This window comes from Argiope bruennichi, chromosome 6, assembly GCF_947563725.1.
Source record: "Argiope bruennichi chromosome 6, qqArgBrue1.1, whole genome shotgun sequence".
NCBI classification, from domain to species: Eukaryota; Metazoa; Arthropoda; class Arachnida; order Araneae; family Araneidae; genus Argiope; species Argiope bruennichi.
In genome coordinates this window covers 99086640-99113818 of record NC_079156.1, presented here as the reverse complement: position 1 = coordinate 99113818, position 27179 = coordinate 99086640, and the positions used below count along the sequence as shown (strand labels likewise).

The 27179-nt window shown below is 28.7% G+C and overlaps 1 long non-coding RNA gene across 2 annotated transcripts in view; it reads left to right on the top strand.

Moving 5' to 3' along the window:
- The window catches only part of LOC129972529 (uncharacterized), a 183522-nt gene that overhangs the window by 81601 nt on the left and 74742 nt on the right, over positions 1 to 27179 (top strand). For both annotated transcript variants that reach the window (XR_008784870.1, XR_008784869.1), the window contains one exon: positions 15703 to 15872. This is a non-coding gene — a long non-coding RNA (uncharacterized LOC129972529). The remainder of the gene's footprint in view (positions 1 to 15702; positions 15873 to 27179) is intronic.

The window sequence follows — 27179 nt, the reverse complement described above, 5'->3', positions numbered from 1 at the left end:
ATTGAGCATTGTAACATTTGGTAGATCTGTGAAAGGAATATTGACAAGTATTTTTTTGTTGCTCGTAAATATATCAAAAGAACATTTTCTGTTTATTTAAACTGACAAAATCTTACAATTTTCTTCTTTCTTTTCTCATCGTAAATTTAAGAAAGTCAAACTTAGGATATATTTTGGAATATTCTCTTACGATAACAAAATTTAATGACGATAGTTGCAATTCAAGCAGTAAAAATACCTCGTAAAGTTAAAGACAAATGTCTATTTTACGACTGTGTGTATGAAATATAACTGCAATTATCTTTATAGAATTAAAGGATTAATATCAAATAAATTTATTTTCGGTTTTTTGATTCAAAAATGGCATCCAGTAGATAAACCAAAATATTATGTGAAAGAGAATGAAGTAAGAATGCTTTCACATAGACATCTAAAGAAGATAATTGCTTATGGAATAAACCCTGATTGATTAAATGGTCCTGATCAGATAAATCCTGACAATTCTCAAAGAAAATATAGTAGTAGTAGTAGCTTAGGAACAATTTATTTATAGAAATAAATATGCGACTTATTTTAATTTTATTTTAAAATAAATGCATCTGATAAGTTAAATCATTACACATGTTACATTATAAACACCTGAAAAATAAAAGCCACGAGATTAATTGATTCCGATTACATGAGCCCTGATAATTAATTCCTCTAGAAATTGTTGCATATAGAAATTTCCTTATAAAAATATGTTACTTGATCTATTTCTGTTTTAAAATTCGTATATCTGATTAACTAAATTTTTAAATGAGTTATCTTTGCCTCCAAAATAAAATACTTGACAAATAAAGGTTGAGAGAGATGAATTGATCCCGATTACATAAACCCTGATAATTACCCTAGAAATTGTCGTATATAGCAATTTCCTTGCAAGAATACATTACTCGATTTTAATTTTATTTTAAAATATCGTACATCTGATTAACTAAATTTTTAAATGAGCTGCTTTTAGCTCTAATATTAAATGTCTGCGAAATAAAAGTTGAGGGAAATGGATTCATCCTGATAGCATAAATCCTGATAATTCCCCTAGAAATTGTTACACATAGTGATTTCCTTGTAGAAATATGTTACTAGATTTTAATTTTATTTTAAAATACATGTACCTGCTTAATTAAATTTTTAAATAGTTACCTTTACCGCCAATATTAAATGCCTGAAAAATAAAGGTTGAGAGAGATGAATTATAAGTTTACATAAACATGATAACATTTACATGTTATCATGTAAACATAAACCCTGATAATTCCCTTAGAAATTTTTCCACGTAAAAATATGTTACTTGATTTTAATTTTATTTTAAAATTCGTATAACTGATTAACTAAACTTTAAACGAGTTACCTTTACTGCCAATATTTAATGCCTGAAAAATAAAGGTTGAGAGAGATGAATTATAAGTTTACATAAACATGATAACATTTACATGTTATCATGTAAACATAAACCCTGATAATTCCCTTAGAAATTTTTCCATGTAAAAATATGTTACTTGATTTTAATTTTATTTTAAAATTCGTATATCTGATTAACTAAACTTTAAACGAGTTACCTTTACTGCCAATATTTAATGCCTGAAAAATAAAGGTTGAGAGAGATGAATTATAAGTTTACATAAACATGATAACATTTACATGTTATCATGTAAACATAAACCCTGAAAATTCCCTTAGAAATTTTTCCATGTAAAAATATGTTACTTGATTTTAATTTTATTTTAAAATTCGTATATCTGATTAACTAAACTTTAAACGAGTTACCTTTACTGCCAATATTTAATGCCTGAAAAATAAAGGTTGAGAGAAATAAATTATAAGTTTACATAAGCATGATAGCATTTACATGTTTACATCAATCCCGATAATTCCCTTTGAAATTGTTGCATATAGCAATTTCCATGTAAAAATATATTACTTGATTTTAATTTTATTTTGAAATTTGTATATCTGATTAACTAAACTTTAAACGAGTTACCTTTACTGCCAATATTTAATGCCTGAAAAATAAAGGTTGAGAGAGATAAATTATAAGTTTACATAAGCATGATAGCATTTACATGTTTACATCAATCCTGATAATTTCCTTTGAAATTGTTGCATATAGCAATTTCCATGTAAAAATATATTACTTGATTTTAATTTTATTTTAAAATTCGTATATCTGATTAACTAAACTTTAAACGAGTTTACAACCAATATTAAAAGCATGAGAAATAAAAGATGGGAGAGATATATTTATCCCGATGACATAAAACCTGATAATTCTCTAAGAAATTGTCGCGATGTTAGCATATAGCGATTTCCTTTTAGAAATATGCTAATCAAATTTAATTAATTTTTAAAATACGCATTAAATGAAATATTAATGTGTATATAGGTATTAATTAAATTATTAAATAGGTTACCTTTACCACCAACATTAAATGCGGAGAAATAAAGGCTGAGAGATATGGATTTATCCTGATTACATAAACCCCGATTCTATTCTCCAAGAAATTGTCTCAGTAGTAGCATACAACAATATCCTTTCAGAAATATGTTATGAGATTTTAATTTTATTTTAAAATACTTATATCTGATTCATTAAATTTTTATATTGGTTACTTTTACCGCCAATATTAATTGCGGGAGAAATAAAGGCTGAGAGATATGGATTTATCCTAATTACATAAACCCTGATTCTATTCTCCAAGAAATAATCGCATATAACAGTTTCCTTATAAAAATATGTTGCTTGATTTTAATATTATTTTAAAATTCGTATATCTGAATAGCAAAATTTTTAGCCTTTGAGCATGAGAAAGAAAGGATGAGAGAGATCAATTGATCCTGATTACATAAAACCTGATAATTCTCCAAGAAATCGTCCCAGTAGTAGCAAATATCAATTTCCTTGTAGAAATACGTTGCTGAATTTTATTTCCTTTTAAAATAAATATTTTTGTGTACTCGAGTTTTTAAATGGATTAAATTTGCGGCCCGTTAATTATAAACGCTTAAAAAAAATAAAGGTTGAGGGTTGAATTGACCTTCATTATATAATCAGGATCAATTCAATCTCTGACATTTTCCAAAGAAATTATCATAATACTGGAATATGATAATTTCTTTATAGAAATTAGTTTTAGAAATAGTTTTATTTTATGCTAGTTTTTATTTCCGTTTGAAATAATTACCTTTATTTTATTAGTTTTATTGTAAATTTTTAAATGCACTATTTTTCTTTCTTTCTTTTTTTCTTTTTTTTTTGTAATCTTGCAAACTTTTTTAGCTATTAGTTATTACTGAATTTTGCTTGAAGGCTAAAATAGAAAGCAAATAATCAGATTAGAATAATAATGTACAAGTTTCAATCCAATTAGAAGACCTACCCGGACTGGCACAGATTTTGAATTATTATTATAAACTGTACAGTGCTTTTAGAAACAGATTATTAGGAACATATAGAAATTAAATCATAGTTTCATTCATGCAATATTTTTAAAGAATTTTTTAAATAGAATTTTTTTAGTCTTATTGAGTTTTATAATTGACTGTATTGACGAGCCATATTTTCTTTTTTTGGGGGGGAGGGGAGGAGGGGAGGCCCTACTGAAATATTTTCTCATTCCTAATTAGAATATAATATTTATTTAAAGATGGACGAGGAAACTGTAAATATTACACAAAATTAAAAAGTAATCTTTAATTTTATACGAATTCTTTTAACCTTTTGCATTCGGAAAAGCAATCCTGTAAATATTACACAAAATTAAAAAGTAATCTATAATTTTATACGAATTCTTTTAACCCTTTTCATTCGGAAAAGCAATCCTGTAAATATTACACAAAATTAAAAAGTAATCTATAATTTTATACGAATTCTTTTAACCCTTTGCATTCGGAAAAGCAATCCTGTAAATATTACACAAAATTAAAAAGTAATCTATAATTTTATACGAATTCTTTTAACCCTTTGCATTCGGAAAAGCAATCCTGTAAATATTACACAAAATTAAAAAGTAATCTATAATTTTATACGAATTCTTTTAACCCTTTTCATTCGGAAAAGCAATCCTCTAAATATTACACAAAATTAAAAAGTAATCTATAATTTTATACGAATTCTTTTAACCCTTTTCATTCGGAAAAGCAATCCTGTAAATATTACACAAAATTAAAAAGTAATCTATAATTTTATACGAATTCTTTTAACCCTTTTCATTCGGAAAAGCAATCCTGTAAATATTACACAAAATTAAAAAGTAATCTATAATTTTATACGAATTCTTTTAACCCTTTGCATTCGGAAAAGCAATCCTGTAAATATTACACAAAATTAAAAAGTAATCTATAATTTTATACGAATTCTTTTAACCCTTTGCATTCGGAAAAGCAATCCGATGCATAATTATTCACTTAATACAAAGGCTTATTTATTGCTCCAAAAAAATAAATATTTACATATAATTGTTTTAAGCTGAATTTCCCCGAAAAATGAATCTGCCTTTTTTTACCATTCTGTAGATATTTTTAACCACCAAAGTTGAAAAATAAATAAAGCGTCAAAATGATGCACCGTCTGGAATGGTACCTGAGAGGCACCATTCAAGTCCAATGGATTAATATCATTCCTATTTTATCACAGTTTAAAAATCAAAAATTACAGCAAACCTGCAATATGTTTCCCTTGTACTATTATTATTATTATTTCTTGTTTTTACTGTAAAACATCTTATTGCCTTTTTAAATAAAATAGCTTTTTTATTATTTTGTTTTCATTTGATACTGGTGAGGAATTTTTAGAAGGGCTTAACGGAAAAAAGGGACGAAATAAAAAAAATACAAATTTGGATCGGAGTTAAAATGAACATTCTAGATCATCTAAACTACTGCATTTAAAAAAGAAATATTGCAAAAACATGCTTGAATTCACATTATATTCAATACACGGTATCATTATAAAAATTTTATGATTTATCAAATGCAAAAATTCATCACATTCTTAGTTTGTTTGAAGAAAAGCCAATGAAGTTTTTGATAAAATCAACTTGGGACAAATTATGCAATTATGAACATTTTAATTTATACAATTATGAAAATATAGAAAATATTAATATGAATTAAAGCAATTTATATCTGCATGCTTAAGTTGTACAAAAATTTTCTATTCAATGCACCAAGATAAAAATCATCTGATGTTTAATTTCACCTCACGTTTATACCATCTGGTCTCCTTGCCTTTACTTTTTAGTATGATATCTTCTAACAATCAGGGATTTCAAAACATCTTCTAACAATTAGGGACTTACTTTTAGTATCACATGATCATGCTATCAGAAAAATGACTTTGGAAACTTCCAGTTCTGAATGAAAATGCAGCAATGATATATCTTTCCATCAGCTCACTTTGATACAAATCATCTAAGAGCTTATCTTTATTCTGTCTTTGTATCATGATAATTCCTTTGAGGATTGACAGATTTAGTATCACATAATTGTGTTATCAAAAAATGGCTTTATTATTATTTTTATTATTATTCATTTCTTAGTGATGTTAATATGTGTGATGACACGTCCTATGCCTTATTAACTGTCCGTTCTTTCTAATATGTAGTCCACGTTGCCTTATGTTGAAATGTGACACAATTTTTTTTCTCGAAACAGGACAGGGGGGTAGAAATATTGTTTCAATAGTGCAGGAGTCTCGTTTGCCATGTTATGCCACATTTATATAAAAAAAAATCTTCTCAACAAGCTGGAAGGCAAAGGTAGATTCCTTTACATCTTGGCTACTATCTGGAAATATAAATTGGAAACAGTCAGGGCATAAAAATCACTTTTTAGACCCTAACTTCCAAGATATTGCAGTTATCGAAAAATACAATATAGATTAACGAATATCTAAGTTGTTTGTCTTAATGAGGCACTAATTTGGCTAAATGAATTTATTTTTCTCTCTTCAATATTAAGAAAGTTATAGAGAAATGAAAATTTCAACCCCTTTTGAGCTAGATGTGCCATTTACGAAATTTTCACATCTCTAACAGTTCCACACACATTCCAATATATATATATATATATATATATATATATATATATATATATATATATATATCAGCAAAATATAAACTTAACTGGTGTGATGCTGATTTAATTTTGAAATGAAAACAGGAATTGATTCCATTGAAATAAATATACTATAACCGATCTTCCTCTCTCTTCCCTTAGTGTAAATTATCTCGAATGTTTCCAGATTTTTTCCCCTATTTTTTATTGATTTTTTTTTTATTTATCGATTTTTTTTTCTTTTCCTTTTATTATTCTATGGTTGATACGTACTACTTTCTCTTTAAAAAAATTTTTTTAACTCCTATATTAAGAAGAAAACAAAATGTATTAACTGAACCAATTACAGTAAAAAAAGAATGCATCTGAAAATAATTTTTTATATCGTTTCTTATGTAACGCAAATCAAGAAGGAATGCAATGTCTTAATCTTAGATTACTGCTAATGATGCCTTAAATATTCTTTTTTAGACTAGGAGTTTAAAAAAAAGTAAGAAAATAATTTCCCCTTTCCTCCACTTGAAAATAAATTTGGTATTTTCTTTGACCCAAAAAAAGAATAATTTCACTCAGTCACCCTATATTAAAAGTCAATGTAACTATCACATGTAGAAATATGCAATAGAACGGCGATAAAACTAACTTTCCTTTGAGAAGAGATTAGGCTCTTAATATTTGAATGATACAACATTTGTATCAGTTGTATTTAGTGGAAAATATCTTACTTCATCGTAAAATATATTACATTTGTAGCGTGTATAAAGATAAGGTTATTGTCATCAGGTAGTATTATGCAAACGTCAGAGGACTAACAAAGGCGTTCTTCCTGGTAGAATGGATTAAATCCTAATGGCTGAATTTTGTGTATATTCAAAATAAGTTTGACTAAAATGTCACTTATCACGTCTATAAACACTGCATCCTATCTATAAGCACAACTTATAGTACTTATCTGAGAGTACATAAAGTTAGAATGAACTTAGTCATCTTCAGATGTTGTTGACTGATAAAATCGGCATCCGAGACAACATCTGTCACTTTAAGCTTCAACTCTAAACCAATTCATGATATCAGACTTAACATGCACCAGCCACACATACTCTAAAACTTCATCCATTGAATCGAATATGAAACTCGAAATTCTGCTTCTATGACCTCATTTGCCAAAACTCTGCATCTTCCAATCGTTTGAGGATAAGTTAGGGATTCGCAGCTAACTTATCCTTTTTTAAAAAGGACGAATATTTATCTGCATTTCGTGTTATCATTCCCTTTTTCATATAAAATTAGAGGTTAAATGTTTTGGTTCGACAGTAAATTTTAATTTTTTTTTTCCACAAAAAGTAATTGTATTTTTTTTTCACTGATATTTTATATACCATTCATTGATGTTTTAAAATGCTCTAGATTATTAGCCGAATTTTAAGAGTTATAAAATAAAATAACGAAATTCTTAAAATTTGTAAAAATATTTAGTTTGATATAAAAAAAAATTATCCAATTGTTTCAATATTTAAAAAACGCCTTTTCTTCATGGGAAGGCATTGATAAATTTCTTCTTTCATACCAAAATTTCTTCCTAATAATATCTTAGATTAAAGAAAATTCTTGATTTCTTCAGTTGTGGTTAAACAAATTTCTTTTTATCGTAAAAGTTTCCTCAATAAAATATTGGAATATTTAATTGGCGCGCTGTCTTTCACAATAAAATATCTTCATAGTTAATTGTTAGCTGAAAAACTTTTTTGGCTTGTTGAAATTTACTAATTTACAGTTAATAGAATAGTTACAACTTAGAATCAATTAATGAAACGAAAAGCTATGATTATTGAATTTGACATTAAAAAAATATCAGCAATAAATATCTTTTCTTCCAATACTAATTAGCACTTATTTCATTGAGTTAAAATTATTTTTTATTTATTTTTTAATGTCGTATTGTTTGTTGTTGTGACTTATCGTACTTTAGAATCCCACTGACAGTTATCTGTCAGCGATTTAAGCCGAGTGAGCGTCTCTTGTTTTATTCAGTAGCGCCAACTAGGGCCAAGAGTACGACTTAGCTACTTCATGCGTCACATTCGCTTGCGCATACCCTTTTTACAAGAGGGCACATTCACACACTTTACAGATAAAACACAGAAGGACGATCATGCCCGAACCGGGACTCGAACCCGGGACTCACGGGGAAGACGCGCAACTCCTATGTCAGGACGCCGGAATCATATTTTTTACAATAGGATTATTTCTGTGTAGTATATAAATTTTCGATGCGAATGAAATAAATCTATAGTGAATTTACTGAAATAATTTCATTGAACAATTTATGTTCTTATGATACATTCTGAATTATTGTCAATTTAATTTTGGAATACAGTTCGGATTTTTATCTTCTCGAACACAATGTACAGTAATCGTCAAAAAGTCTAACTTGAGAATTTGACGAATCAGCTCATTTCAGACTTTCCTCTGTTCTAAAAATTTTTAACCATTATTTCTGTCTGTGAATATGATGACTCAAAAATGTTTTAAGCTAAACGGATGAAATCGGTACAATTAAATTAATATTAGTCTTTATACAAAATTTGTACATTTCTATCAAATTTTAAACGAATTCATTTCAAAAGACGTTTGTCTGTCTAGTTGTTGAAATACAAGTGAATTCGATATTTCGAAAATGTAAAGAACTAAAAAAAAATCAGTGCATAGGTTTAACATCTAAAATGAAGATTTTTGCAAATTTGGAGACCATCATGCTGCCACTCTGTATTTTCGCATTCAGGTTGTTGTTGTGTTGTTTTTTATGGCACTTGCCATGGACAAGCCCGCTGATCGAAGACAGCCGATTTAAGCCTGAGGGGGAGTGCCTCTTGTTTCTACAGTAGCGCCATTTAGGGCCAAGCGCCATTTAGGCCTTAGCTACACACACGTCGCAACCCTTTTTACGAGGCTGACTTCATTCACGCATTTCATTCACTCAACCACAGATCGTAATTTAGACCTGAATCAGAGAACGATCATCCCTGATCCAGTACCCCCAGTGGTATTACTCGCGACATGGAGGACTTTGTGACCACGACAGATTTAACGCGCGTCAGCCACCAAGCACGCGGGGAATCTTTGGTAGGCGGGGTTCGAACTCGCAACCTAAGAGATGCGAATCCGACGCTCTACCAACCAGGCTAGCCCCGCATTCAAGTAAACGCTATGAATATAAACGAATCATGAATCAAAACTGATCTATCACATATTTTTAAATTAAAATAAAAGTTAAAAAACGTGTTGAAAAGTGAAACTAAATTAACCAGTTTATTTAACCCTTTCTAAGGCCGTGGAAAGTATGCTTCCCACCAAATTTATCAATCTTTGTATGAATTTATGTAGGTTGGCATAAGTTCTGACAAAATTTTTTATAAAGACAGAAACTTAGATGCTTCAGTTCTTTATCTCAGACAAAATGAGGTGTCTTGATTTGTTACGTAATTATTTATTAACCAAATTAATTAATTAATCAAATCAAATTTATCTAATAAGCTAAATGAATCCCTTTTCTTATTCTAATTTCAAGCCTAAAATTATTTTAACATAATATGACTAGAAAAAAAAAATGGCCCTTTAAAGGGTAAAATCAATGAAATTCTGTATATCTTCTTGTGACCGCATTTGACTTTCCGTGTAAGATTTTGGTTAAAATCAATCAATAAAAGAGCGCTCAGTTCACGTTCACACGATGAATTCAGTAAAAGATCTATTATTCGTAATTCACAGATATATAATTCGTAACTATTCCAATCCCATACAAGATGTTTGCGGCCTTAATCACGATACATAATTTTATGAAGAATAAGAGAAAATTTTATGGTGAATATGCGAGAAAACTTCGAGGAGACCACTTTTACTAGTTACAAACAGGAAGTGACATCAGTATAACAAAAATGTAGTTCAATATCAAATTTCACGCGAGACGATATTTACGACATGGATATCACATCATATGAATTTACCCCATTAGAATGCTATAAAGTAGAAAATATTTTTATGAATTTTTTTGGTCAAATCCACAATTTTCATTTAGAATATTAAAGATTTCAACATCTGCACTTTTTTCAAACATTTCCTACTTCAAATCATCTCAAGATGACGAAATCCAAGACGGAAAAAATCAAGTATTAAGTGCCTCCAATTAATTACAAGTTCTTATCAGCTAATGGCTCTTAATAAAGCAATGGAACAATGAACTCACGTATTATGATAATGAAGAAGCAACTGTGCATCAATTCCTACACGAAGCACAGCATCATTTAAGAAATGGTCTTCTATCTCGTAAATAGATCACATTTCCTTGAAAATTCTCATCTAATCATTACATTATTAGTCCGCAGATGATGGCTCAATATGCAAAGGTAACTGGGTGAGTGCAAGAAGCAAAGGATTGCAATTTTGTACACATCTTTAATAGGGATACATAGACTCAGCTGTATAATTAAAAACGGATTAATGACCTTTCGGAGGAAATTTGGAGAAAATTTGCGGTTTTAGTGGAGATTATGCCTTAATTAATAGCGAGGCCTGGCAGAAATTAGAGCATTATCCGCATTCCATGGTTCTATTAATATTGACATCACTGTGCTCGAATTCGTATTGTTCGTCCGAGATCATTTAAAAACACCTGTTTTACTAATTCAGATTTTAATGGCCCGAATATAATTTCCAGTTGTGAATGTCAAAACATGATTGATTGATTGTGATTATTGTGCTCAGAATGCTGAGGTTGTTATTTTGGATGTAATACGAATTATGCAGAATTTACTGGACATCGTTCGTGGAAAATTGGTACTTAGATAAAATCTTATGTCCTCATAATTTGCAAATTTCTTCGTCATTATTATTATTTGCAAATATGTCATCAGATAGTTTAACATTACTGAAATATTCCCACCCAAGTTGCAGAATAAATGTCAAGAATATTTAATTCTTGGAAAACCAATGGTAATTAGATAAATCTTGTATCCTCATAATTTGAATATTTTTTTAATTATTATATTTTTGCAAATAGAGCATTTTTTGGGGTTACAGAACATTGCCACCCAAGCAATAGAAGAAAATGAGAGAATGTTATATTACTTTATTGTTTGATCGAATTCAGGGTGATCTAAAAGTTGGAGATTCATCAAAATCTCCAGACCTGATTTTTTTTATGATTTCTGTACTACTTTTTTTTTATTTATTTAACAGATAAAGTAATTTCGCAGATGTCCAAAAAAAAATGATTTTTTTTTTTTTGTTATAAAAGAGAATTTTGTTCTAATCATCGTTAGATATAAAAATAAAATATAATTTGAAAATGGATATATAGTAACAGAAAATATTTTGATATTAATTACTAAAATTTCAAATATTTCGCCAGAAAATAAGTCTAAATAAATCTAATTTAAAAAATAATTTCGAAATGTTCGAAGGCTCAAAAGTTGTTAATTTCATGAAACTGATAACTCTATGAAAATTGAGTTTTCATTATATTAGTTAATTTGTAAGATTGAACATTTTTGCTCGTATAGTAAAATGTAATTAAAAAGGTTCCTTATTATTGACCTATCAATTGAATATTACAAAATATATGACATATTTTCCAACATTTACGCTTTAATTTTTTAAAAAAGTATTTGACAATAACTTTAAATTGAATTGGTTCGTGTAGATATGAAAACGATAACACAAGAATAAAATCTATTATAGGCATGAAATTTGAATGTGGGTTTGATGTCAAAATGTGCATCTCTGTGGAGATTTGAATTAATTAAATTAAAAGAGTTGACTATCTGTCGGTTTATGCGCGTGTGCTAAAGTAATAACTCAAAACCATAACATTTGATAGAAGGATTTTAAAATTTAATTCTTACAACGAAATACTGCATTAATGTTTAATTTTGAAAGGAATCCATCAACAAATATACTCTAAATTCATATGTTTTATGTGAACTTAATTATTTAAAAATACGACAGCTACAAAAATGAAATTCTACTCGTGGGTTTGATAGTAAAATTATAGATTAGGCGAAATTCTTGACACACTTGGTCTAAAATACAAGTCCCAAAAGACTTACTCCATTATTCCTCGTAATAATATGAAGTTAAATAACGAAACTTTCCATGCTATGTGAGTATACAAGGAAATCAGGCTAGGGGAGCTGACTGTTTCTTTATTATTACTTCAGCATTTGTTTTCTCGGATACTTAGCTTTTTCTTTACACATCTACAGCCTTTTGTCCTATCGTCATTTAGTATAACACTTCTAAGTATGTGAAATTTGTGAATGTGTTTCCATAACCGAAAATTATTGGATTATATTACTTTCTCGCTCTCTCTCTCTCTTTTCCGAAACAAAGAATATAATATATGCTTATCATAGAGGAGAAGAAAGTATTTAATTTTAGAAAATACAAGTGGTAAATGTTTTAAAAAAAATTATTATATTATGTTCAGTGAATTATAAAACAATGAGCTTTCATGTGCTGTGAACTAACTAAATGGCATATCCATCTTTAAAGTCCAGTTAATAATAATATATATTAAGATAAATTTATGTATAACATGTTAACAAAAAATTAATATTAAATATTAAAGGAATTTCAAAATTAAAATTATCGGCAATTTTTTTATTAAGTTATCAAAAACAAGAATCATTTATCTATTTGCAGCTCTTTTTATGTTATTATTTTTTAAAGATTGTTAGTTTTATAAATGATTTTTAGTTAAGTGGTGAGTTAAAATTTTCGTCCTTTCTCTTTCTTTCTGTATATAACGATCAATATAATACTATTATTTTTTATAGTAACTATCACTAGTACTATTAATAATTAGTAATTACCAATACTAACGGAACTTTTAAATAGGTTATTATTAATAATAATCTATTGATTACCGGAGCCGTAACATATATAAAGATACTATCTCCTTATATATACATATATAAATATTTATATATTGTCATATTTCAGAATGATTTTTTTCCTTGTCTTTTAGGTACAGTTTGAAAAATATTTTGGAAAAAATAAATTGAGATTTTGAAAAATATTCTGTTAAAACTATTTTTTGTTTAGTTCTTAAAAACACAGATTAGACAGATTCTTTCCATAGATTAAAAACATTGCTTACGATTTTCTACCTAAATCCATTTTGTAGATTGAAGTCTTTTTTTATCAGTTAAATAGCAAATGTTGCATTGTGAAATATTTACTTTTGCACACTATTGAACATTCTAACAACAGCGATACATCAACGTTTATCCATCTTCATTTAAATATTGTGACAAATTTGTTTGTTTCAAGAATTCCTGATGTTTCTGAACCATCAGTTTGTATCAGTGTTATTCTGTTAACGTCTGCTTCTTTCATATCTGTCGACCGGATTACGACGAATGCTGTTTGCAGCCAAGCATGACAAAAATGACAATTTCTGTCAGTGTGGCGACATCTATTGACAAGCGCAGGTAATTTGCATTTAATGCAAATTTTGTCGCAATGATCGCTTGTGAATTTGCTGAGCGTAAGCGCTTTCTGATAGATATCAAAAGAAGGAAAAGCAGCATTCGATAAAAAAAGATTTTGTTGTTGTTGTTATTTCGTTTTTAAAGAGAAATGTTTGATCCTTTACAGATCGAATCAATTTCTGAATTAAATTAATCTAGCTGTGAATTTCTTTTCCGTGAATCGGTAATTAAAACCAAGCACCGATTTATGTTTGCAGTAATTTTGTATTTCATTAATCCTTTGTATCAATTTAAATTTATATAACAGATCCTGTACATCCTTTGTAATATTTAAAGATCGCATTTTCTAACAGTATGATTCACAATTTTTTTTATTCTTTCGTTTTTAAAGAGAAATATTTGGTCCTTTACAGATCGAATCAATTTCTGAATTTAATTAATACAACTGTGAATTTCTTTTTAGTGAATCGGCAATCAAAACTGAGCACCGATTTATGCTTTGTAGTAATTTTATGTTTCATTAATCCTTTGTATTAATTTAAATTTATATAACAGATCCTATATATCCTTTGTAATATTTAAAGATCGCATTGGCTAATAGTATGATTCACAATTTTTTTTATTCTTTCGTTTTTAAAGAGAAATATTTGGTCCTTTACAGATCCAATCAATTTCTGAATTTAATTAATACAACTGTGAATCTCTTTTTAGTGAATCGGCAATCAAAACTGAGCACCGATTTATGCTTTGTAGTAATTTTATGTTTCATTAATCCTTTGTATTAATTTAAATTTATATAACAGATCCTATATATCCTTTGTAATATTTAAAGATCGCATTGGCTAACAGTATGATTCACAATTTTTTTTATTCTTTCGTTTTTAAAGAGAAATATTTGGTCCTTTACAGATCGAATCAATTTCTGAATTCAATTAATACAACTGTGAATTTCTTTTTAGTGAATTGGCAATCAAAACTGAGCACCGATTTATGCTTTGTAGTAATTTTGTAATTCATTAATCGTTTGTATTAATTTAAATTTATATAAAAGATCCTACATATCATTTGTAATATTTAAAAATCGCATTGACTAACAGTATAATTCACAGACTCATTTATTTTTATTAGACTGATTTATATGCAATGCCTCACTATTTTGTGGATCTGTTACTAGTGGCAATCAGAGGTTTCACCAATATGCGAAGTAATTTTGAAATTCCAATAATAATATGTTACAGTTTGATAAATTTTGAAAGGAATTGATAACCAAGCTTATAAATGTAGGATTTAAAATAACCTCGATATATTGCATTTTATAAAACGTGATTTTGAAATGTAACCATTTTCTTTACCATTTAAGGCTAACCCCCGGGGGGGGGGGTGCACCTCGAAATGAAGATGACATGCTTCCGGCATGGTGGTTGGATCTCGCCACCCTGGATGGTACAGTAATAGGTGGGGGATCTGACTCCTCCCATCGATGACAGGACGTACTTCCTTCGGGGAGGGTTGTACCCTAGCCGGTGACGGCCCTTAGGACTCAACCACAGTTCCGCCAATGTTGCTGTTGTGGAGTCCGGTCATTCAGTTTTATGGTTTAAATCCGTGTGCCTTCGTGGCGGGTCGGAGAGTTATATGGTTGATTTACCATTTAATGCTTCAAAAATCAAATAACCTGACTGGATGGTCTCTGCTAACTTCGTTTCTATCCATTAAAAATGGGAAAAATGAATGTCAAATCTTCATGTTCAGAATCAAATATCCTTCTACTGGTATGACATGCAAATTTGGAGAAGGGATGTCAGTTCAGTTGCTATCTTTTTCATCTAACGTAGGTTCAAAATTATAGAGAAGGTAGAAAATATCTAACTATATACTCTAGCAATTTGTTATTACAAGAAGTTTCGTATAAAATATTGTTCGTTTTATTACCTTTTTGAACAGGAAAAAATTGCTCCCCTTTTCAGGTTATAGTTAACATGATAAAAGTTTTATTTAAGTAGAATGCTGACATTATTGTATTTTATTTTTTGCTTATTTTCCATTCGTGGACAATTTAAATATTTTCTTTTATATTTCCTCTTAAATAACTGATTTATAGTTCATTTTCTTTTAGAATAATGTATGAACATGAAAGGAGAGATAGCATCTCTTCAAATTTCAGCTAGAAGATATTCAAACTCTCAAATGAAACTCTTTTAACTCTTTTAAACAGCAGCAACCAGGAGCAGAAGATCATAAAATTACCTTAATTGAATAGTTGAAAAATCTTCTTAATATGAATGGGTAAGTAAAAAAATATCTCTATTAAGTAATCAAATTTCTTTAATATAACATTTCTATCATTTTGTGCTGTGAATCAATGAAATATGCGAGATTTCACTTTTATACACTGCATTTGCTCTCTACTGTATAATAGCATTTTCTTTTCTCATTGTTGTTTATATTGTATATTTCTATTTTGTAGCCTCGATGCATTATTACACTTGGTTTCTTGAATTACATTTTCATGGAGTTGATGAGAAATTTGAATGATTCAAGAAGTATAAATAAGAGGGTTGCAGAGTAAAATTCTCCTGTTGTGCTTTTGATTATGTACCGAGTGACCAAAAGATCGCTTATAAATTTTCAGGCTTGATTAAGATCAGAAAAAAAACTAATTTTTACGATAAATTATGAGGTAAGAAACATAAAGAGAGACTTATACATGGAGGGGGAACGGTTTTTGTTCGTGAATTAAGTAAAGGAAATTGATGCATTAGATGAAATGTAAACACAGTTATAATTAAGTAAAAATTAATGCTAAAACATCAATACTTTAATAATAGCATTACAAATTGCAAGCCATATCATGGTGAGAAGGATTGCGCAATGTCATTTACAAACTTTGATGTACTTACGTAATGGTTCAAAGATCTTGCTGTATTCAGCTACACACGTTTTACAAGCTGTTTATGCAGATTTATCAAATAAATGAATGTGATATCAGATGAAATGTATAACATTGGTATAACTAAAAATGAATTCGCGGTGGCATATTGCAAGTGCATGAATAACAGCATTACAAGTTGTAAGTATTGTTGTAAGCACCTGTAAGTTGTTACATTACAGAGGCAAATAAGGAGACAGTCATCTTAAAGAAAGGTGTACTTAAATAAATTTAAAATGACATGCCATTCACATTGCGCTTTCCGCATGTTTTCATGCATGTATTAGATAAAACGTAAACCTAGGTATAATTAAATAAAAAATCTCTCAATAACATAAAAGAATTGCATGTATAACAACATTGCAAGTCATAAGCAATATTTCAGTAGTGATTAAGATGATGTATCATCAACAAACTTAGGGATACTTAAAATAATGTACAAAATACCAGTCATGTACAGCTATACACGTGCAACTGTAGAATTGTAATTTTGTATTTCATTAAAATCTGTGCAATAAATTGATTTAGTGCACTTTTTCTTTAACTTAATTCGCAACCATAAAGCCTGCTATGGCGGTTGTCCTTTGGATTTGAGGCGGGATTTTCTGTTGTAAGAATGTTTCGTTTTCCTATGCCTGTTTACCCTTAAAGTTTATAAATGACCTTTTAGGATTCTCTGTATGCGGGGGGAGGGATCTATTTAGTAAAATACTTTGTGGGTTTTTTTTTATTATTTACGTGCTATTTATTACAAATGTAAAATAACATGTAATTAAAATATGAATCTTACAACGATTTTTATTTTTAAAAAATTGCCTTTTTCTTATTAGCAAAATTCCACAACACTATAAAATCACAAGCAACTCTTTCCTTTTTTATTTATTGTTCTACTGAATGAAATAATAAAGGCTTTTCATAACAAGGTAAGAAACAACACAAAAATTACAGAAACTTTAAAGGCACATATGACAAATATCAAGACTAAGGATATTTTATTTCATAAGAAAACTACCATAACATGTTGTTTTCAATCCTATCATACTATTTCGCTTTATTTTTTACTGCGTTAAACCTACTATTAAGGGCAATACTAAACTATTCCTCATATTTGTAAACGTAATTCGCTGACAAAAAAAAATAAAAAAATTAGCCAATATTTGTAATTTAAAACCCATTTCACAACGCAGTTTTGATGTCGCTCTAACTATCGAGGGGTTTATGATTTTTTTTTAAGTCATCATAATGACCTTTCTAACAATGACGATTATAGCAGCAGCACTACATGTTGTATAATAGGTCATGATAATGACATATCATTATCTATTTAATACACTGTTTCATTGTTAGAACTTTGTTAAGTGATTGTGTGTTTAATACAAGCCGAACGGGAAATATACGGTTTGTTGAAGATCAGGTTGTCCAGTATTTCCCCCTCTTTTATCCTTGTGGAACTAATTGAAATATTACATAGTATGAAACATGGATTTTTCATTATCATTGTCTGTGGTTTTTTTTTTTTTTTTTTTTTTTTCAATACACTTATGATTTGATATATAAAAAAATTGTTTGAGCACATGTCGTTGCTTTTGTTGAAATACCTACATCTGATTGACTGACTTAAGAGCCAGATATACTTAAATTGTTGTATCATTATTGTTTTGTACGAATGTGAAATGGAATTATAGAAACGTGGAACGTAAATTATACTTCCGTGTTCAGCATAACAATGTTTTTGCAAAGTCTCTTTTGTTTGCGATGGCAATAGATGATTTTGAAATTATGATTATTAAATTTTGAGGAATAATAGCAAAAATATTTTTAAAGATTTTTAATAACATGGCATGAAAAAAGAAACTTTATATGTAGTTTAACTTTGCAAAAATTATTGTATACTTATTTCTAGCTGTTTTTCGGTATATTTTTAATAATAATTTGTCCTTGCATTTTTTGAAAATTTTTTAGCCTTACTTGACAAGTCTTATTTATTCAAACCTTCATGATTTAAATTTCAACATTATTTAAAGAATGCATTGATTGCAGTTTTGAGCATCTTTCTATATTTTTCTGTATCATTTTAATTATCACTAATAATACTTTATTAGTAAAAGGTGTTTTGGTGAGTTCAATTGTATAACTTTATTTGATGGTAATAAAAACTTCACAAAAAAAATATTTTCATCATTCGATGACACTTTTCCAAAAATAATGAAATGGACTTTCACGTAATTGGCATTTTCATCTAATTCACGAAAATCTTGACAATAATTTTTAATTACATTTTTTTACAAATTAATGTAGAAAAAACAAAGCAAAATTAATCTAAAAAATTATTTTACTTTAAAGCATTAAATACAGACATTTCAAACGACTAACATCTTTTCTGCTAATCTCTATTGAGTGAGATTTTCTCTTTTTTTTTTTTTTTTTTTTTCGAATATCTAAGATAGGCATTGAAGAAAATTTACAAACGAAACATAGTTAATCCATTAAAACACAAATCACATCTAAAGGATGTCCCAAAGTTAACGCAAGGTTTAAATTTGCCACCTTTTGTCAGTAAAGTGTTTGTAACTCTATTTAAAAAAAAAAAAAAAAAAAAAAAAAAAAAAAAAAAAAAAAAACATTTGACAATGATAGTTTAGGGTTAGTAAAAATGGAGTATTACGCGGTAGAACAACATGTTTTCATTTTTGAGCAATATTTCAAAAGTAGTGAAAGTCTGGCCACAATTCGAAAATTTGAAAACTGGCCCCCATATCGTGTGATTTAACACCATTAGCTTTCCTTTTATGGAGTTATTTGAAGTCAAAGGTCAAGGTTGAAGTCAACAAGCCCTTTGGTGCATTGAAAGGAAGGAACATTGAACATACATTGAAGTATATTGAAGGAGGGAATTCAATGCTGTATCAACAAAATTCAGCCACATTTATGCAAAATGGAAAATTTCGACAAAAGTGTGCGCATGTGACAGCAAAGCCGTAGGGACTATTTGCCCTATGTGTTATTCCATACGTAACCCTATCCTATGTATTTTACGATTCAATAAAAATATAGCAATTTAAAGAAAAAGAATATTGTGTTTTTATTTAATTCAAATCTTGCATTTATTTACACGTTGTTCTATCGTATAACACGTCATTTTTACTAATCCTATACTATCAGTTGTCAAATGGTTATTTTAATAGGGTTGCCAACACTTTACGGCACAAATGGTAACAAATTCAAAATTTTGGGACACCTTTTATTACCTATAGATAAAAAGAACGCAATTCCTACTCGACCCCCTTATATCATGTCCACGTACACACACTGAGATAAGCATCTTTAAAAGGACTAAATGTCTTCACCGCTGTGGCCTGTACACAACCTAGTTAACGATTGCGGTAGAGATGAAGGAACACACCACGAAACCACAGATACCTGCTCTCATCACCCCCAATGAGCTCAGCCCTCCCACAGAGAGTCTGGCTCCACAAGACCCCTCAAGAATCTTCTTACAGCTGAAGGCTGAGGTATGGCATGCGCTGGAGATGAAAATCTCTTCCCGATCGCTGCTTAATACCAATCAGAATCGCTATCTCTTAGGAAAAGCACGAACCCGACTTGCCAGCCGTACGTTTGCGCCATTAGCGAAACTAGTTGGAAGATAAGGATAAAAAGACAATAACTTATCATGATTTATCAGAGAATTGTATTTATTAGAGTGATGGAAAATGGGAATACAAATGTAGCTTTGACGAAGTTAAGTAGCGGAGCTTCTTTTTACAGTGAGGTCAGGGGTTGATCTATTGGTTGACAGTTTTTTTCAGGTAAATCTAATGTCAACACAGCAATCCTATTTAAGTCTATTAATTTGACTTAAAAGTTCAATGTTTTGTATATTATTATATATTGTTATTTATCAATAAATTACCAACTCGATTAAAAATAATGGTAAAAAAAATGAAGGCAATATGGCCAGCGTTTCAATGAGACGTTTGGAGATCGAATGTTTCGTTTTACAACAATATCTCAACCCCCACAATTTTGAAATATCAGAAAGGCTGTTACTTTTGGATACAATGCTATTGGAAATGTTTTCACAACATTGAAATAAAAAAACAAACAAATAAGATAATTTTAAGTAGAAAAAAAATATTTTAAACTATCTGTTTAAATTAATTAAGGTAATCTGTCAGATACAATTTAAATTACTTAAAAAAATAAAATTTGTCAAATTGCCTATTCCTTTTTTTTTAATATGAATGCTATTGCTTCAAATTTTATTTTTATAATTGCAGAACAATATTACACGGAAACGGCTAAAATTTTAAGATATATTTAATATCAGTCTTAAAAGAATTTCTATGCTACATGAAGAATTTTAAATGATGAAAACGAAGGAATTTAGTTATAAGCTAATTTTATCTGTTGAAAAATATTACTTATTTCTTACACATATTAAATTACCTACATCCATGCAAAATTATAAAAAAAAAATGTGAAATTTCAGCTTAAAATACGAGGGGTAGGGCGAGAAAGCCTTTTCTCTTTTTTAAAACGTGAAAGTAAAAAATAAATGTTAATATAATTAAGTAATATAGTTAAGTAATAAATAAAATTTCCGATAAATGGCCAAATTATCGATATTTTGGCCATTTTTGGACATCGATAAAATTTGATATATGGCTTTTGCACCAAATTTCTATCAAATTTTGAGTAAAATCTTTTCAGAAGAAGTCTGTTTGTCCGGCTGATCGAATATAAGTTAATACAATAATTACGAAACGTAGAATGCTAGATGAATAAAATTCTGTTCATAGATTTGGCATCTATAGTGTAAACACTTATTAAATTTTGAGCCAAATCCAACTTGAGTTTGTTTGCCTGCCTGTCTGTTTTTCAGAAACATGCAAATGAAATAACTCAAAAACGTAATATTTATATATATATATCAAATTTGGTGTGGGATTTTATAAATGGTGGTTTCGTGTCAAATTTTCATTTCAACAGGTTAGGGAAAACGCGTCTAAAAAAACAAATTTGATTTTTGGATATTATTAATCGCATGTCAGGGATTAATCGCCAAAAAACTCGCCAAGGATGGCACGATGGATTCAATAAAAATGCTACTAAATTCACGTAAATTCATATTTCTTAACGCTAATGCACGATGTTTAGGAAACATCTTTATTAGAAACTGTGCGAGAAAGTTTTGGAGAGACAACCCTCGCTAATTTACTAATTTATTTCAAATTGCAGGAAATTTTTTGTTTGAATTTTTTTATTATTATTATTTATTTATTGTGATACTAAATTCAGCTTCCTTGAAAATGATCCGAAATAAAAATTTTATTATTTAAAATTTGCTAATCAAAATTTTTTGCTTATCGATTAAAATTTGAAATCAATACAAGAATCGTTGCTTAGGAAACTAGGGAAGGGAAAGGAGAACCCTGTTATTAGTATTGCTTAAGAGTCCATAAACGACTTAAAGCAAATCTTTCTCTCTGCAAATATTGTAAATAAAAAAAAGGTATATATATTTGTTTCGAATCATTAAATAAGCTAAAGTTCATTGATATATTCTTGATTTACATGAAAATAAAAATTTACTAAACTATCTACAAAAACTATCATTACAAACTATTTACTAAACTATCATTTACTAAAATGATCAAACGATTTCATTAAGTCTCAAACTCGTACAAATATATTATACGGCGTAAGTAAATAGTTTTCAACATTTTGAACTGTGATTCGATAAGTCCTCGTTTCAGAGGAACGATGGACTAAAGATATTTTACAGTATGACAATAATTATGATGAAGTTAAACCGATACAAACAAAAACTGGAGGGGGAAAAAAAGATAATATTTTTTAATCCATTCCAAATTTCTGTAAAAAGTATAGCAGAAAAGAATAAATTGTATAGAAAATATAATATATTGTACAATGAATAGTTCTTTTTTATCAGATAGTTACTCTAAAAAGGATTTTCCATGAAACTTTCTCGCATGGTCTCTAATAAAGATATTATTTACCCTCTCCTGCATAAAATTGTGGATTCGGGCCAACGCCGTGAACGCCAGTAGTGCTCAGATTTTTATTTCATTCATAAGAATTGGGATACATATTAACTGCATGCTATGATGAACAACAATTATGATCAATTGATATTTGGCTTAAATTAAGCGTATGTTGATTGGCGTAAATTAAGCGTTTGTTAATTTGGCGTTTTATAGAATTTAATTTGTGATCTTAAATCCTGCGATTAATCCTTGACAAAGGTACCAGACAATCAGATTTTTGTTTCATTCATAAGAATTGTGATATACATTAACTGCATGGAATGGTGAACAACAATTATGATCTATTGATGAGTATTTTCGTCACCTTTTTTCTTACTAATTAAAGCCAAAATGTGTCATATAAGAACAATTGTAACCATAATAACATAAACCAGACTTTTTTTTTTTTTTTGTTTAACTCCTTATGTTTTTAAATTATCGTGTTAATATTCATGGGAAAGTACAGGCGGTCAAAACCTTGCCGAATTTAACTTCAAATTTCATGCAGATCTATATGATAAATCCTTATGATAGATTTTATCTATCTAGCTCTTTTCTTTATTTAGATATCATGTTCTCTTGTCTCAGCCGGTTCACCAGATTTCTTCTAATTAGATTTCGTTCAAAAGTTGATAGTAAAATACAAATTTAGTGTGTTAAGTCCACATACCAAATTTTATCAGTCTAGCTCAAAGCTTTATTGAGTTATTATGTTCTTCGAGAGACAGATATAATTTTTAAAAAAAAGTGTTTTTCGCATTCAAGCAGGTCTGAAACGTGGAGATTCTTTGGTATCCCGAATTTGAAGTTCCTGTTGAATAAAAAGCGTTCTCTTTGCATTCTTTGTATTCGAAAAAATAGTAAGTAAAAGTGTTAAGCGACAAAAATTATTTCAATACAAGAATTTAAAAAATTATATACTGTATTTTCATGAAATTGTACTATAAAAACAGTGCACAAAGCTAATGAAAAAAAATTCCCAAATAGCTCCAATCATGTCTGGCAATAATCCCAAATGCCCAAGTGTCTGCCATGCATCCGCCTTGCTTTAAGGAGAGAAAAAAAAAAAGATCTTGACAGGCAAAAAAATGAAAAGTAAGGCAGTAAAGTAAATAACCCCGCCTCAGCTGACAGAAGTTGCGAAGATCAGTGAGTTTCCTTATCCAATCAGAGAGTGTTACTTCTGCGAAGGCCAGGCCTACTTTCTTGACACCTTCGACCATTGGCGGGGGAAGGGAAAATATCACGGTGAGAAGAATGACATTCTGTGCCTTGAACTGCGAACTATGGAACAGGATGTATTCGAGGATAAATTAACGGCGATTGGACGAACGTGATGGGTGAAATCAATTTGACTGGACGGTAAAGCCTACTTTTTGATTGAATTAAAATATTCTTTTTTTTTTCTTTCTCAGTGAAAATTTGACCTCGAATTGTTGATTAAACAAAGAAGTAATATTATTTTTGTTATTATCAATATGGGAACAGTTAAATATTACTTTTTTTTAATATTTCTCAATTTCACTGACACTGTTTATTTTACCGTATTTCATAATAAATAAAATGTCCAATTTTTTTTAGTAAAAAGCTACAACTTTTAAATGATTCCTAATTGATGTTATGTTTTTAACTATAGTTACTTTTAAAAAAATGATTATAGAATGCAAACACTAAATTTATTTAAAATGATTAGTTATTTAAAATAACTGTCAAAACTAAAAAAAAAAAAAAAAACTAATAAAAAAAACCCTACCACCCAGTCCTAATTCCTGATCAAACATCAAGATTTTTTTGGGGGGAAATGAAATCTATGGCCCCTAGGTACGTCATCAATGATCCTTTAATCTCTGCATTATTATTTAATCTCCATTTTCGAAATAAATCTCGAAAACTGCCTTTCGAGTCTCCTTTTTTCCCCTTAAATTGTCTAAAGTGTGGGGGGGGGGCCATGACTATCTTACAATTTCAACCCTTGTACTGATTTCACTAATTTTTATTTCATATGAAAGCCATGACTTCTAATACATTACTGATTATCATCTTTTTTTGCTACTCCCCAACCCCTCCCATTTTCTAGAACAATCCCAAAATCTTACACATATCATCAATGACTGTCTCTTTCCGCCCCCTTCTTCTCAATTTTTGAGGTACATCACAAAATTTATTTTTTCCCTCAACAGCGGAAGCAATTTCGCCAAATAATTTCGCTACTTTCAGTGCATAGCTAACCAATCACAATGTTATAGGTTTATTGTGCAAGTATTATTTAAAATAGTGCTTTCTTTTGAGATTAGTTCATCAAAGTTGATTGATGTTAATAGATTAATACTTTGTATATAATACTTTGTATAAGAGTGATTTGCATTAGTTGAGTCATTTTGTAGCAGTATATTTAAAACAGTGCTGGATTAATTCCTACTGTGACCTATGGACAATGTAAAATTTGGAAACCGTTATCCTTTTCGCAATTTCTAAGCCGGAATTTTTTAATTGATTATATTTGATATGTATATTTCCTGATATCAAAAATGAAATATAATGACAAACGAAGAATATTTTAAAAAATTATATTTAAAAGCATTGTTCAATTAAATGGTAAAATAATTACTATGATTTTTTTTTAAACATAGCCTTAATAATTTAATGATTTTTGAGTCAGTTGCAAAAAATTAGCAGTGAGATTATAAAGAAGGGGAAAAAATCATAGCAATTTGGAAGCAAATTCTAAAAATATGTAAGTAAAAAAACTCATAGAAATTTTATTTTGAAATTTAAATAATACCTTAATAATTTAATAATAATAATTTTGAGAAAATAATTCTTGCAAATGGAATGAAGGCACAGAATTTAATTTCCCTGCAAATAATGCAAAATGCCTCTTGGCAGATTTGAAAGGACCGCATATATTCATTAGGCATAGCATTCATAGGCTGCATATATTCATTAGGCATAGCATTCATAGGCTGCATATATTCATTAGGCATATATAAAATAGGCATTTGCTTATTTTGTCTATTTGATTTTCTGACCCTCATTCAAAATAAAAATAATAGTAATTGTAACTCGGAATTGGCTAAATATGGGCTCCCAGTAAAATATAAACATCCACTCCTAAGCATTCAAAATAAAATTTAGTGAAGAAGAAAATACCGATTTCTGGTTGTTGATAAAAAATTGAAAATCCACTCTTAATGTTCAAAAATTTTCAACATCTAAATGTTCTCAATGAAATTGAAAAGCTGAAAATTACTTAAGTTTGGGTTACTAATGAAAGTTGAATATCCATTCCTAAATGCCTGAAAATTTTAAGCATTTTACATACTCAAATCTACGATGTCAAAATATCAAAGCATCAAGCAAAAAGTTAGAGTAAGGAAAAAGAGAGAGAAACAGAGAGAGGCAATATATGTTTTATTTCCAAAATTTGAGAAAATGCGTTGTGATCTAAAATTTCGTTCACTCCATTTATTATTTTATAATAATAAGGGGAATTATAATTTTATATAATCTGAAGTACATTTGTTAATTTTTAACAAACATGTAAATTCTACATATTATTTAAAAATTTGCATTACAAGCTTTACAAATTTTACATTGGAGCTTTACAAATTTTACATTGGAGCTTTACAAATGACTCGTCGGAAGACACCTAGAAAAAAAAAACTTAAAAACCTTTAGGACTTATTTATATTGCTTATCAGCCGTTTTTAAATTTTTTAAAGAAAAGCATAGGTAAAAATAAATGCCACCAGAAAATCCTAGTTAAAATTTAAAATGAAAAACAAAGATAATGAACGTCAAAATAAATACAAACTTACTTATAATACAACTTATATGCATATAAGATGTGGGTGCAGCGCTTATAAATGCTAACAGTTTCTTTTATTCAAAGAGTTACATTGATTCTCATCAGTAATATCCAAAAAGAAAAATCATAATAATGATTAAAATCTTTTAAGCAAGCCTTTGTCTAATAAATGAATTTTGGCTTCATTAGCATACACAGCTATTTTCGGAAAAAATAATAAGGAAAAAAAGACATTAAAACTTTACGGGTGTGCCATTCGATTTGAAGATAAAGTGTTAAAGGTAATGTTTTTCTGCATATAATTAACTAATTAAGTTGCTAAAGGTATAGTTTTCTTGATAATGCTAGATGAAGAAATATGCTACAATATATTTAGTCAATCATTTATTTATTTATTTATTTATTTTTTTTTTTTTGTAAATTAGAATAGAAAGTATTTCTAAATCATCAGACTGTTCATTGTCTAGTTCAGGAACTGCAAAAAACATTGATAAATTAGTACGCCAAATTAGAACAAAAATATACATTAGAGTGTAATTCCTGTTTTTTTTTTTTTTTTTTTTTTTTTTGTAAGAAAATTTTACCAAAGATAAGAATTTCAGAAAATGACTTTTTAAGATGTAAAGCAGCAGCAAAAGACATATAAATGAAAATATAAAAATCAATGTAACTTTCCAAAAAATGAACTTCAGTTCAATCAGTTTCAAAGAATACTATTCAAACATTTAAAATATTAAATTTTAAAAAAATCGACTCTTTAACGTCACATACCTTTAAAAAAAATATTTTAGATGCTAAAACCGTAT